Here is a 12,849-nt window from a genome sequence, read left to right as displayed (position 1 = left end):
TTCTTCAAGTTGGCCATCTATGAACAAATACTGTTTTTTAATTTCTTTGAAGAACACCTTCCTATAAAACGCTTGGTCTAACAACATTTTGCACATATACATTCCTAAATAAAACTACTAAAGCATTACCCTTATCAGCTTTCGTTACTAAAATAGTTTCATTGTTCAACAAATCATCTAACATTTCCTTTTGTACAGGATTCATATTAAAATATTTATAAGCCGGTTTACTATTAAACATTTCTATAATTTGCTGCTCACATAACATTTGGAACAATTCAAGTTCTTTTTTCAAAGGCGGGTTATATGTACTAGGCTTAACAAAACATAAAGGTTCCTGAACCTTGTTAGGAAATAAACATTTAAAGTTTAATTTCCTCACATAGTCCCTATGTGCATTAATGGTATTGCACTTATCAGCTCTTTTAGCAGGTACAAAGTTCCATCCTTTTTGCAACACATGACACAATTCTTCATTTAAAGTGATGTCAGATAAATTAACTATAACAAAAGCAGAATCAGCAGTACCTTGCAGACTCAGCGCTTGTTGTATTGTCTCTTGTTGTTCCGCTGCATATTCTTGTAAGGAACTGCTGTTATTTAATGTTGAGCTATATAGAAAAACGAATGGTGTAGCTATGGGGGTAGCAATGGCCCTGAGCTATGCAAATATTTTTATGCAGGGATGGGAGAGAGTTCATATTTATGAAAGTATATATAAGTGTAATATTATATTCTATAAACATTTTTTGATGATGTTTTTCTTCTTTGGAGAGGGTATAGTATTAATCTATTTCTTAAGTATTTAAATGAGGTATGTTCTTATTTAAAATTTACATCAGCCTGTGACAAATTGAGTACCAACTATTTGGATTTAAATATTTATAAGGAAGATGGGGGTCTGTGCAGCTCTCTATATAAAAAAAGTTTCAAAATAATGCATATCTGCATTACGATAGTTTCCATCCAAACAAAACTAAAAATAATATAGTTAAGAGTCAAATGAAAAGGGTAGATAGGTTAACTGACAAGGAAAGTGATTTTGTCAGAGAAAGTGAGGCTTTATGTGCTAATTTTGTGAGTAGAGGGTATCCTAATAAAGTAGTAGCAGAAGCTCTAGAAGAAAGTCGATGTAATAGACACAAGCCAAAAGTGTCGGAAATTGTTAATAAAAAACAAAGTGATTTTGTGACGTCAATGCAGATAGAAAACAGCATAGATACTTTTTCCATTAAAAATATTGTTATTAATAACTGGAAATTATTTATTTCAGATGCAGAGATGATGAAAGTTGTGGGAGATAGACCATTATTTGTACAGAAAAAGAGACGGAGTTTTAAAAATTTATTACAAGCTAGATTAAACCCCCTCCCATTTCTCTACCCACACAGAATAGGGTTATTAATACAGGAATGTATGTGTTTAAATTGTAATATGTGTAACTTCTTGATGACAGATGTTAAACAACTAGCAGTGGGAGGGCATGTGATAACAATACAAGGAAAATATAGCTGCAAATCGAGATTTATTGTTTATTTAAGCATATGTATGTCCTGCAATTCATTTTATGTGGGGCGGACAACTAGAGAATTAAATATATGCATTTATGAGCATAAATATGCAGTATCTGTGAAAGATGAAAAAAATGTTTTTGGTAAACATTATAAAAATAATGCAAGTTGTCAAGTGAATTTCAAGTTTATTGTGTTAGACGAAGTGATAAATGTGCACAATAGATTTGATGCTGAAGATGAGCTCGGGTGGAAGGAATATGTTTTGGCAAATTAAACTGAATGCATGCTACCACCTGGAATGAATGATAGGTCTGATTTTGTTGCATATTTAAAAAAGAGGAAGTTACATCATAATTAAATGGTCATGTGTTTGCTTCATATTTAGTGTGTCAGTTTATGAACTCTGATTCCCGAGATGGTGCACTTTGATTTTAACTATAAACTGTTTCTGTTTTATGAGGAGAAATGCTGTGAAAAAGTGGTTGACCTTGATGTAGGGAACATAAAATTTTAGCTTTTGTGTTTTAGAAAGTTTCTTTCTTGTCTGCAGGTGTAGGAACACAGAAATGTACAAAACTTAGAAACTTTCAGAAAAGCTTATACATAAAATATCTTCTAGTAATACTAGTTTAGACTTTTGCTATAGATCTGTATTTTTCAATGGATTATGTATTTTTTGAGGCATAAAGACAAGGAAACCGATAGCAAATACCTCTATAAGACACACTTGCCTTGTGGTCTCCATTTTCCTTCTAGATATGGATCATGGTTGTTTTCATGGTGGTCATTAAAAGTATTTTTTATAGAATTTTTACTTTCTCCTGAAATTATTTTTCTTTTCAATTTTTTTTAATTTATTTTGCATTTGTTTAACAGGAAAGTCCAACTGGGCCCATGTCCTTTTTTAGTGGAGGTCAGGGGAGAAAAGCTCTAAGTAAAACATGCAAAATTAACAATAATTCAAATGCAATGTCAATGACATACAGCTGTAGACAGTAGAGAAATATACAAGTATACTATAGAGTGTACAGTTTACATAGACATAGATGCCATTTGTATTAAAAAGTACTGATAAAAGAGTTACTCATTATAGAAGCATGTGTAGGAACAAGCTCTTTAATCAGGAGCCATACATGGATATATCCATTTTTTATATAGGTGAGTCTTTAGTATTAGTTTGAACTGAGCTGAGGTTGTGTTTAATATTATGTTGCTAGGTAATGTATTCCAAATTTTAGCTATATAGTTTGAGAAGAGGGATTCTCCAGCCTGATTGTTGGCCATGGAAACTTTTATCAGGGATTTGTTATTGGATTGTAAAGTTCTGCTACTGGAGTATGGCTGTTGTAGGTTTTGCAGGACAGGTGTGTTTTTTTCTGATAGAGAATTTTCTAATCCATGGTTAGTTGGTACTAAAGCAAGAGTTGGGGAAACTCAGGCCATTTAAGCTGCTGGAGTGCTATACAGTCATGTGATCTAGAGTTTAAGTGGGTGGCAAATCTAGCCATTTTGTTATAGCATGCCTCAAGTTTTGCAAGGTCAGATTTTCTCAGGTTCGTGAGTATGGGTAATGCATACAGCAGGGTAGAGATCAAGTGGGTTTGAGTTATTGTGGCTTTTGTGTTGTTTGTGAGGTATAGTTTGTTCCTGTACAGCGTACCTATTTTTTATGCACTTTTTTTATGGTTTGTGATATGTGGATATCAAATCTCATACTGCTATCTATTTCAACCCCTAGTAGTTTAGTGTGAACAGTGGGAGTGATGATGCTCTTATTTGTCGATTTGATATTGAAAGAGGGGAAGGGGCAGTAGTATCAATAATTAGTATCATTGCATTGCAGAATTATTTATTTGCAATCCATAGAAGTCATTTGAATTCATTTATGTTTTTTGCATGTAATTCTAATGATTTTGATTAATGTGTACAACCACTCTCCACGGTAGATGAAAGGCTACACAGTCTAGTTGGACATCAAGGTATATACCCTGTTTCCCTGGGTTGAGAGGAGACAACTTATATGGAATAGGATCTTAGAGAAAATGATCCTTGGCTAAATTCTAAATGATGTATATAAGCATGGCTGATGGGAGAGAAGCATCAGCTTGCCTACGGAATCCTGGAGATCCAAAAAGATCAGATTAGCATTGTTGCTTGGGATAAAAACAATCTATACCTTGTTCAGCTTTGTGTCAACATGCCCCTCACAAAGACAAGCAATTGAATTGAGAAGATGGGGTGATAGAAGGATGGATGGATGGATGGATGGATGGATGGATGGATGGATGGATGGATGGATGGATGGGTGGATGGATGGATGGATGGATAGCTTTGAACACCTCTTGGACAGGATATTCAAATACATCCATAACACTTTCCTACTTTTTGCTTTATGATTTACTTTACAGATAGTACTCTAAGTAATAATTGCTTAAGTGCCCAAGTCAGATAAATTCTTTACCTGTAAGTTTTGTTTTTAATACATATATTTATCTGTCTACATCTTAGGCAGCTATATGTATTCAGTGTGGTCGTCTTAACATCTATGAATAGAAAAAGATGCTACAGAGTCCAGTGATTGCTTTAATTCTGCATAAGCACAAAACAAAATTAACTATTTTAGAACATAAGTTATACTTTTAATAAGAAAATATACTAGGTCTTCTAACAAGCAAACATATCACCAGAAATGAGATTAGTGAAAAGGGATGACCTTCCACTTTCAAACTAAAATTGGGTAAGCAAAGCAAAAAAAAAAAAAAAAAAAAAGATTCTGGCTTCTGGCACTGCCTGTTTCAAACAAGTGATTGCATGCATTTCTAAATAAACAAACTAGACAATTCAGCAAATAATTAAACCATCATAGTAATCGTGTGCTTACATAGCCAGTTTGAAGTTCTTCTCTCTCACTACATGGGCAAAATTCAGTGGAAGCAACATTGCAGCAGATTATAAGCTGTTATACTTTATGATGAATTGCAAAAGGTTCATGTGGCATTGCAAAGGCACTCCTCCATCTTTCTTTGCTATTACAAACCTGAAGTTCACCCCACCCAGGCATGATGCAAAAACTCAGGGAAGTATACCAGATTGTATAATATGCATGTTTCATCACATCAGAACTGAAGTTCATTCACATCCCAGGTCTGATATCATACCAGGGTAGCATACATCCAAATCAAGGCAGTGATCTCCTTACCAGTAATTGGTAAGGAGATTTTGAAAAACTCTGTAGATCTGCTGAGCTAACTTAGTTTTCCTTGTGCCACAGTCCCACCTGTACGGTAGCACTAGTATTGCACACAGGGAGCCTGCCTGCAGTACCAAAGTCTCAGTAAAGATGGAACTGCACAATCTTGAGAATGTGCTGCACAATAGCGCCACCTGTATGACTGGAAGGAGAATGTATGCGAGTTGGGCATCGGCCATTATGCTACATGGTCCCTTTACACAAATGGGGATGGGCATGAAGGACCACTAACCTCCCCTGGGGAAATTCTTCTGCTGTTGACAATATTACCTGTGTGAGACATCTTCACTAAAATTTGTGGATGACTTACACATCAGACAGATTAATTGTAACTGCCTGTTTAACACATATTTAACAAAGCTTCCTGCCTGCTCACTGGCTCCTTTCAACAGCTTGTGTTGGCTGGCTGTATTTTTTTTACTAGATAATGGAGCACTGAGCAGGCCAATATTGTTTTGCTTTTAAGGGTGCTGTGTAGTGACAACACTAATGACCAGGGAACTACCAACAAAGCATAATTTGCAGTACACTTTATGGGCCCCTACCTCCTGGAATTATACCTCCATGCTAATCCTCTGACTACTCTCCCACCCAATTCAGTTTTAATTTGAATCAAATGACTACTATATATGATCCCATATGCAGATATCACAAACTATCCTTTGCAGAAGGTCATACTTTCAGTATATAACTTGTTTTTGCTATAACAGTTTTTTTATTTTTGTCCCTGGTGATTAGCTGCTAGACACTATTCTTCTGGTCCTAACTTAGAACTCCCACCACTAACATCCCAGCCCTCCCACTGAATTGGGGACCTACTAGCCGTTAATGGATTAGGGAGAGGAAGTGGCGTCTGAAGCAGAGCTGGAAGGCAACAGTGTCACATATACTGTCCTGCAAAGCATGGCTTTTTGTCTTTCTTATACCCCACACCCTTGATGTAATGAAATTATATTTTGAGGTTGGTGAGCAATAAAATGTGCCCTCTAATGGCATTTTTGTCCTGAACTTCAGAACAGTCCTATCTCCTTGAGCATTCTGTATACCATGCCTGGTGATCCTTCTAAGTCCAAGCCTCTACCTGGGCTTAATGAGTGATATGGACATGCCAGTATGATCCCTTTCCCTAGAACAGGCATGCCTGTCCTTCTAGCCACTCCATTGTACACTCTGTCAAAAGGACAACTCATATCACTCTGTATATAGTCAGTTCTATATCCATTTTTGTGAGCAGAATTGACTCTCTATAATATTCTGAAACCTAGTAGTAGGAATTTCAAATATCCACAGGAGGCTCTCATCTTTGGATGTGTTGGTGGTACCAATGTCTGCACAACAAAACAGCCATACTAGATTTGCAAGCTTCAGAGTTTTCTGTCAACCTCAGTTCTACACACAGTTGAGCTGGTACCAGTAGTTTCTGTCAGAACAACAGAGGCATTCCAGAATTTCAGAATTTGATCTCTTTTCATTTAGAATTCATCTCCTGCTCTATGATGGAATAACTCATTTTCAGTCACTACTCTCCATTATAAGTAATTTTCATTGTCTTAATGTGACCATATCAATAATTTAATGTAATTCACTCCCAAGTTCTGTGTATGAACTATAAGCTGCTATCGTCAGCTCCAAGATTTGTTTCACATCTACAAAAATGACTTTGAATCTGACTATGTGGTTAGTGAATCAGATTGTTGTGCTGCTTGGACATTTTCATTTCTCTACAGTATACTAAAACTCACTGTAATTATTGCTGAGGCATAAGGATCTAGGTGATTACATGATACCGATAATCATGTGGCATGGATCAGCATAGCTCATAGCTCAACTCCTCTATGGCAAAGGTAACCACCTGGCCTTTGCAGTGTGAGCAACTAGTCTGAAGATGTAATTGGTGGGCATTAGTAAAAGCACCCCCTCCCTTGAACTCTCGTTTTTCAGACCCCTCACATCTAAATTAGTGACAGGTAGATTTCAGGAGTTAAGAGATATGGTCTTTGGATTGAACCACGATTTCTGAGTCAGAGCATGAAGCATCTAGCCTTTAGGCAGCTGAACTTTTCCCTAATAGTACCTGCATTAAAAGAGTCCAATCTTTCTTCATTCATAGTTATCCACCATAGAATACGGGGTCCTTAGTTAGGTTAGGGAGTCACCTGATTAATAAAGATATATATGGGTGCGTGTGTGTGTGTGTGTGTGTGTGTGTGTGTGTGTGTGTGTGTGTAGACACACAAACATGAATGTACACACACACACACACACACACACACACACACACACACACACACACACACACACACACATTATTAATATCTAAATCTCTCTCTCTCTCTTGCTGTCTCTCTTTCTCTCAACATATATAAATGATTCAGAAATACATGCTTTGTAAGGCTGGCAGGCCAAGCAGCATGGTCAATCACAGTATATTCCAGTGGCTGTATAATGACAAACTATTATGTTTAGCATCTCAGTATATGCTAATGAGGTAAAACAAGATGGTGAAATGAGTTATAAACATATAAATGACATGCAATGGCACTGTGCCCACACAACATGTGAACCTAGTCAAATGCTGCTCCTTAGGCTCTGAGTCATCCAAATGAGCTTAATGTTTCATGGACTGTACAACACTAACATTGTGGACTGCTGCCATGCAGATAGGGATTCCATCCAAGAAGTTGTGGATATATTTCACCCTCATCTGCAGACATGGATGTTGTCATGTACCTATCCTAGTGGATGCTAAGGTATATGTGGCTTTAGGCATACTACCTATAGGGACCTTTCAGGAACCTACTGGAGGTACAGTGGGGGCATCTCAAGCATCTACCTTGACAACATTCCATCACTTTATTAGAGCCATACTTCAGAATGTAGGGGAGCATGTGTAGTTCTCACTTATCCCAGAGAAGAGCGGCAACACTGTGTAGGATTTTTATGATATAGCCTATTTCCTTGAGGTACTGTGGGTCACAGACTGTTCCCACATTAAAATAAAATCTCCAGCTAGTTAACTGGGACAGTGGTTAAGTGTACAACAAGGGGTATCACTCCAACTACCAGTTGACTTTTCCCCCAGATCATCTTGGTGGTGATTCTGGATATGCCCTTGAACCCTGGCTTGTGACAGCCATAAGAAATCTACAAAATAAAACAGACCAGGGGTAGATCCATGCCCAATCATAGACATGGAACATTACTGAGTTAGAGTTCAGGCTGCTGAAGATACATTTCTGCTGTCCGGGGTCATCTGGTGGTGCACTACAGACAGTATGACACTGGCACATGTGCAAAATTAGTGTCAGTGGTTTTAGTCATATGATACTTAGGAAGCAGTTACTGCAGGCTGGATACTAGCAGGTGAAGCAATCCCCACAAAACAAGCAGTAGAGACTGAGTCAGATGAGGAACAAGCAGCAGGCGATGGTCATATCAGATGGAGTCAGGCACAGTATGCTGCAGCAGTAGAAAAGGGGCAGTGGCTTGCACAACAAACTAGACAACAGTAAAGCAGATACACTACAGTAAACATCACACATGCAAAACCAACACATGGCAGTGTGTGCCCATGCATAAACTAGACATGTTGTTAATCAGATATAGGCAGGCCAAGTAACAATGCACAAAGGGAAGGACATGGTTGTAATCATTGCACAAGTGGGGAAGAGAGCATAGGATGCCTTTCTCAGGGAACCGTCTGAATACTGAAGATTAGGAAAGTAAAACATGACACTGTGTGTCCTATCATTTCAGCTTTGGAGATGGCCCCTCGCCCTCAGCAGGTGACCCTGAGATGACATGGCATCACAGTATGTGCCTGAGTCTATACAAAGAATAACACATGGGAGCCTGTGCCTCCATGGTAGCTTTGAACATATATTGTATTGCAGACACTGAAACACCAACCTTTGGGCAAGGTGACACATTTCTCACCCCACACCCCTGTGTGGATCTCTCTGTCCATCAGTGCTATGGGCAGGTTCTGACATGTGTCTACTAGGAGCCAGCACACTTCTCTGAATGAGTGCCCCATTACTCTGTCCTTCCTGTGAGGTGGGAGCATCCTGAGTATCTACAGGCATAGAGACTGTGTCCATGATCTGTCCAGGAGATGCAGTGGTCACATTCCTTGTGTCCAGTACACAATCTGTCTGGGCCAACTTATCCCCATCATCATTAACAGAGGTTACAGATCCTCCAACATCAGGCTGGAGCAGTTCCACAGTGATGCTTTGGGATAAAGAATCACCAAAACACAATATCCTGTGTAAGAATGACCCAGCACCAGATGTATATTGAAACTGAGGTTTACAAATATTAACATGAAACTAATAAATAATTTAATCATATACCTTATGCAGACTGCTGTAGAATTCCTGATATACCTGCTTACTAGAAATCAGAGAGCTGTAATAATCTGAACAGTGTCTAAGGAGTGGAAAGAACCTATAGGTATTCTCACATAAAAAAAATAGGTCTACATACTTGGGGCATCTCCAGCAGATTGTTTCAGTGGATTGTCCATCTCTGTGTCAACATCCAGCACTGCTCTGTGGGACTGAGTGGAGATCTCACTGCCTCTGAGAGAGTCCAGGAACTCCTCCATATCCATGACAGGTGATTCACTCAATGCCACCCCCTCCCCATACCCACTGACTTACATTCCTGTGCTGGGGACTGAGCTCTTTGTTCAGTAACTTGTGTAATATTGGTGGCCTTGTGACATATCAACTCATAACTCTGGTTGTGGCCACCAATTCCATTGATGAATGCCTCCACATTTTCATAGGCATGGCCGTAATAGACCTAATCAGCTACATGCAGGCCAAAGAGCCGTTGACCATGGAAACAGAGAGCCTGGAGCTGCAGCATATTTTCCACTTTACCAGACTCCACAGTGTGCTTCTGTGTCCTCTGCTTTTTTAGGCATTACTCTGTAGGAGTGGAAAACAATGCAGTTATCAGCCTTGATCCTCCATGGCCCTGAAAAAGCCTTACATCAACAGCCTTCCTCTTGTCCATATAGCATAATGTTTGCTTGTCTGACAGTTATATATCTGTATCCACACTCTTTAAGTAATGTCAGGCACATAATTTTACTTAGCAAATGTCCACCCAAAACAATACCTAGACCACTGCAACTGACCAAGATGACAAATGATTTTCTAAGGGTTAAACATAATTTTGAAAATGACATATGTGTGTAACCTTATCTACATGGAAAAATGTGTTGAGCCCACTTTCTTAATTACATGTACAGGGTACATTATTACCATGTTTCACACTTCAAAGTACCATTTTTTGACATAATATTAGTACATTATCTATTTTATCCTGGTCTACCATCCATCACACAAATAAGGTACCCATCATTGCCCATTGGTAGGAGGCATATGGTACATGCATGATCTGCTTTGTGCAGCTATTTTCTGCCCTTTTCCCTGTGATTCTTCTAAGTAAAGATATAATGTCTATTGAAGAATAGGCTAGTGCTCCTTTCAGAGTGCAGAAATGGTGTGTAGAAGAGTCAAAAATATTTGTTTACCTCATCCATTTAGATTTGAATCAGAGACTACTATAGGAGGGCTATTAAGGGCCTAGACTAAGTCTGAAACCACCTGTGCTACTGCCATCCTCCCCATGGGTGAACAGTGCCATTTCCATTGAAGGGATACAAGACGCTACAGTTTTGACATCTTTGGTGGATGGGAAGATGAAGTCAAACAGCAGTCACCACCAATGTACTGTAAGTAGAATTTATTTTATCTACAAATATAATGTGTCATTGCATGCCATCCACAGATACTTGAGAGTTTCTCCATAGCCCCAAAAGAGATTATGCAGAAGGAGGAGATTAGAGAGCATAAGCAATCTCTTGAGCATACTTGCTTCAGAATGTAAGCTTTTTATATTAAAAGTAGTGTAAATTTAGTTCCATTCCACGGTTCAAAGTTAGCAGCAGTGTTAGTGTGAATGTGTGTGCGTGTGTGTGCGAGTGTACATGCATGTTCATGTGTGTTTGTGTGTGTGTGTGTGTGTGTGTGTGTGTGTGTGTGTGTGTGTGTGTGTGTGTGTGTGTGTGTGTGTGTGTGTGTGTGTGCATGTGTGTGTCTGTGTATACATGTCTGTTCTGATCATTTTCCTTGTCCGGGCAGCATGTTTTGGGTGAGTGGGCATACATTTATTGGACAATTGTTATCAATATTCTTCATTGATAATCTGTGAGAGACATGTATGTCTGAGCAACATTTCTCTTTATACATGTAAATTTGTTACAGGTCTCCCATTACTATGTCTTAGACAAAAGACCCCTGTAAAATTTGTCATAGTATCTTATGTTAGCCCTTTTCTTATTCTGAATGCAGGTATTGATGGCTGTGGATTCATGTCCCTCTTACTTATCTATGCTAACGGCCTTATTAAAGTGGAAAGGGTGATTTTTGTTAAGTCATGTATATGAGGTGCAACTATATATATATATATATATATATATATATATATATATATATATATATATATATATATATATATATATATATATATATATATATATATATATGAGACAATTACATATCAGGTGTATTTTTGCATTGTATTTGCATTTCTCTTGAGCCCACCTTATTTGTATTTCATAGATTCATAGGTTCATAGGTAGGTACTAGGCTATTGGCCCTGGGGCCTATACAAGCCCAGCCAAAAAGGTACCCTGGCTTTTGCCACCCAAGAAAATTATTTTTCTGTGCCACTGTCGAGCAGAGCCACAGAGGTGATCCCTACATCAATTTTGTTTATTATTTTGTTTTTATTTATTTCACTTCTATATACAGCAGCATTAAAACATGCCCATTCCTCAGGCAAGGCCTGTTGACCCCCTTAAGAAGCAGCAGCCACAGTGCCATCCTGACTACCAAAAGCACACAGCACATCTGGGTCTCACCTTGCAACAGCCACCTTTATACCTCCTGCCCCACCTATGCAAATCAATCAAATGGAGAACCTACTCAAATGACTGACAGACTTGTTTCTGTGTCCAGCACTGTAGCACTGTATCCAGCATCTGAGACAGGGCTCAGAGGTGATGATACCAAGTGTGGTGAGGAATCACCCACTCACAGCTGGATCTCAGTTGGCAGGCACTGCATTTGGTGAATCCCATCCTGTTTTCCATCTTGGTGTTCACCTACCTTTGGTGTCATTGCCCACCACTGCTTGTTGCATAATCTTCCTGCTACGATAGTCTTGTCATTACTTTCTAATGTCGCCTACCTTTGGTGTCATTGCCCACCACTGCTTGTTGCATAATCTTCCTGCTACGACAGTCTTGTCATTACTTTCTAATGTCGCCTACCTTTGGTGTCATTGCCCACCACTGCTTGTTGCATAATCTTCCTGCTACGATAGTCTTGTCATTACTTTCTAGTGTCTCCTTCACCATTGTGTTTCCCCTCCCTCATTGTGTTACTGCACATCTTATCAGACTTCTCTGTCTTCCCCAGCTATCTACCCTAACCGGTTTGCCTTTCTCTTACTTGCTTTACTTCCTTTCCCAACGTATTTTCTTTTTGTGAGAGAAATATGTATTCACATGTATAGTAAAACATGTATTCATATATGTATTAGCATTATGCTTGCTGCTGCATAAGCCTAAAAAAAAGGGTTAATTTTTTTATTCTAGGCTTGAAAAATAATTGCATGTACTTTTTCTGACTGTCATGGTCTGGTCAGTGAGAAGTGAACATGACAGAAACAGATGAGATGATTTTTTATACTAAACTAACAAAAAAAGACACTTCAATAAAGTGAATAACCTTGTTCAAACTGCAGTTCATTGTTCATACTGCAGCTGTAGATAAGATTATGCTGAAGATCAGAATATATGCTTTGTTCAGCAGGAAAACACTGATGCAACACTGAAATACTGAAATATACAGACAGACCGGCAGTTATGCGTGATATCTTTTGAATATCTTAGGAAACATGGGAAGTTTATACTTGCTAGCAGAAAAAAAAGAAAACTAGTAAACACCTGTCTTAAGAAAAACTAGTATTTTTTATTACGTCAAACAATGCTTAGGGCAATGG

Source organism: Protopterus annectens, chromosome 10.part0 (genome assembly GCF_019279795.1).
Source record: "Protopterus annectens isolate FY-2018-M chromosome 10.part0, PAN1.0, whole genome shotgun sequence".
Classification (NCBI taxonomy): domain Eukaryota; kingdom Metazoa; phylum Chordata; order Ceratodontiformes; family Protopteridae; genus Protopterus; species Protopterus annectens.
This window is presented reverse-complemented; position numbering follows the sequence as displayed.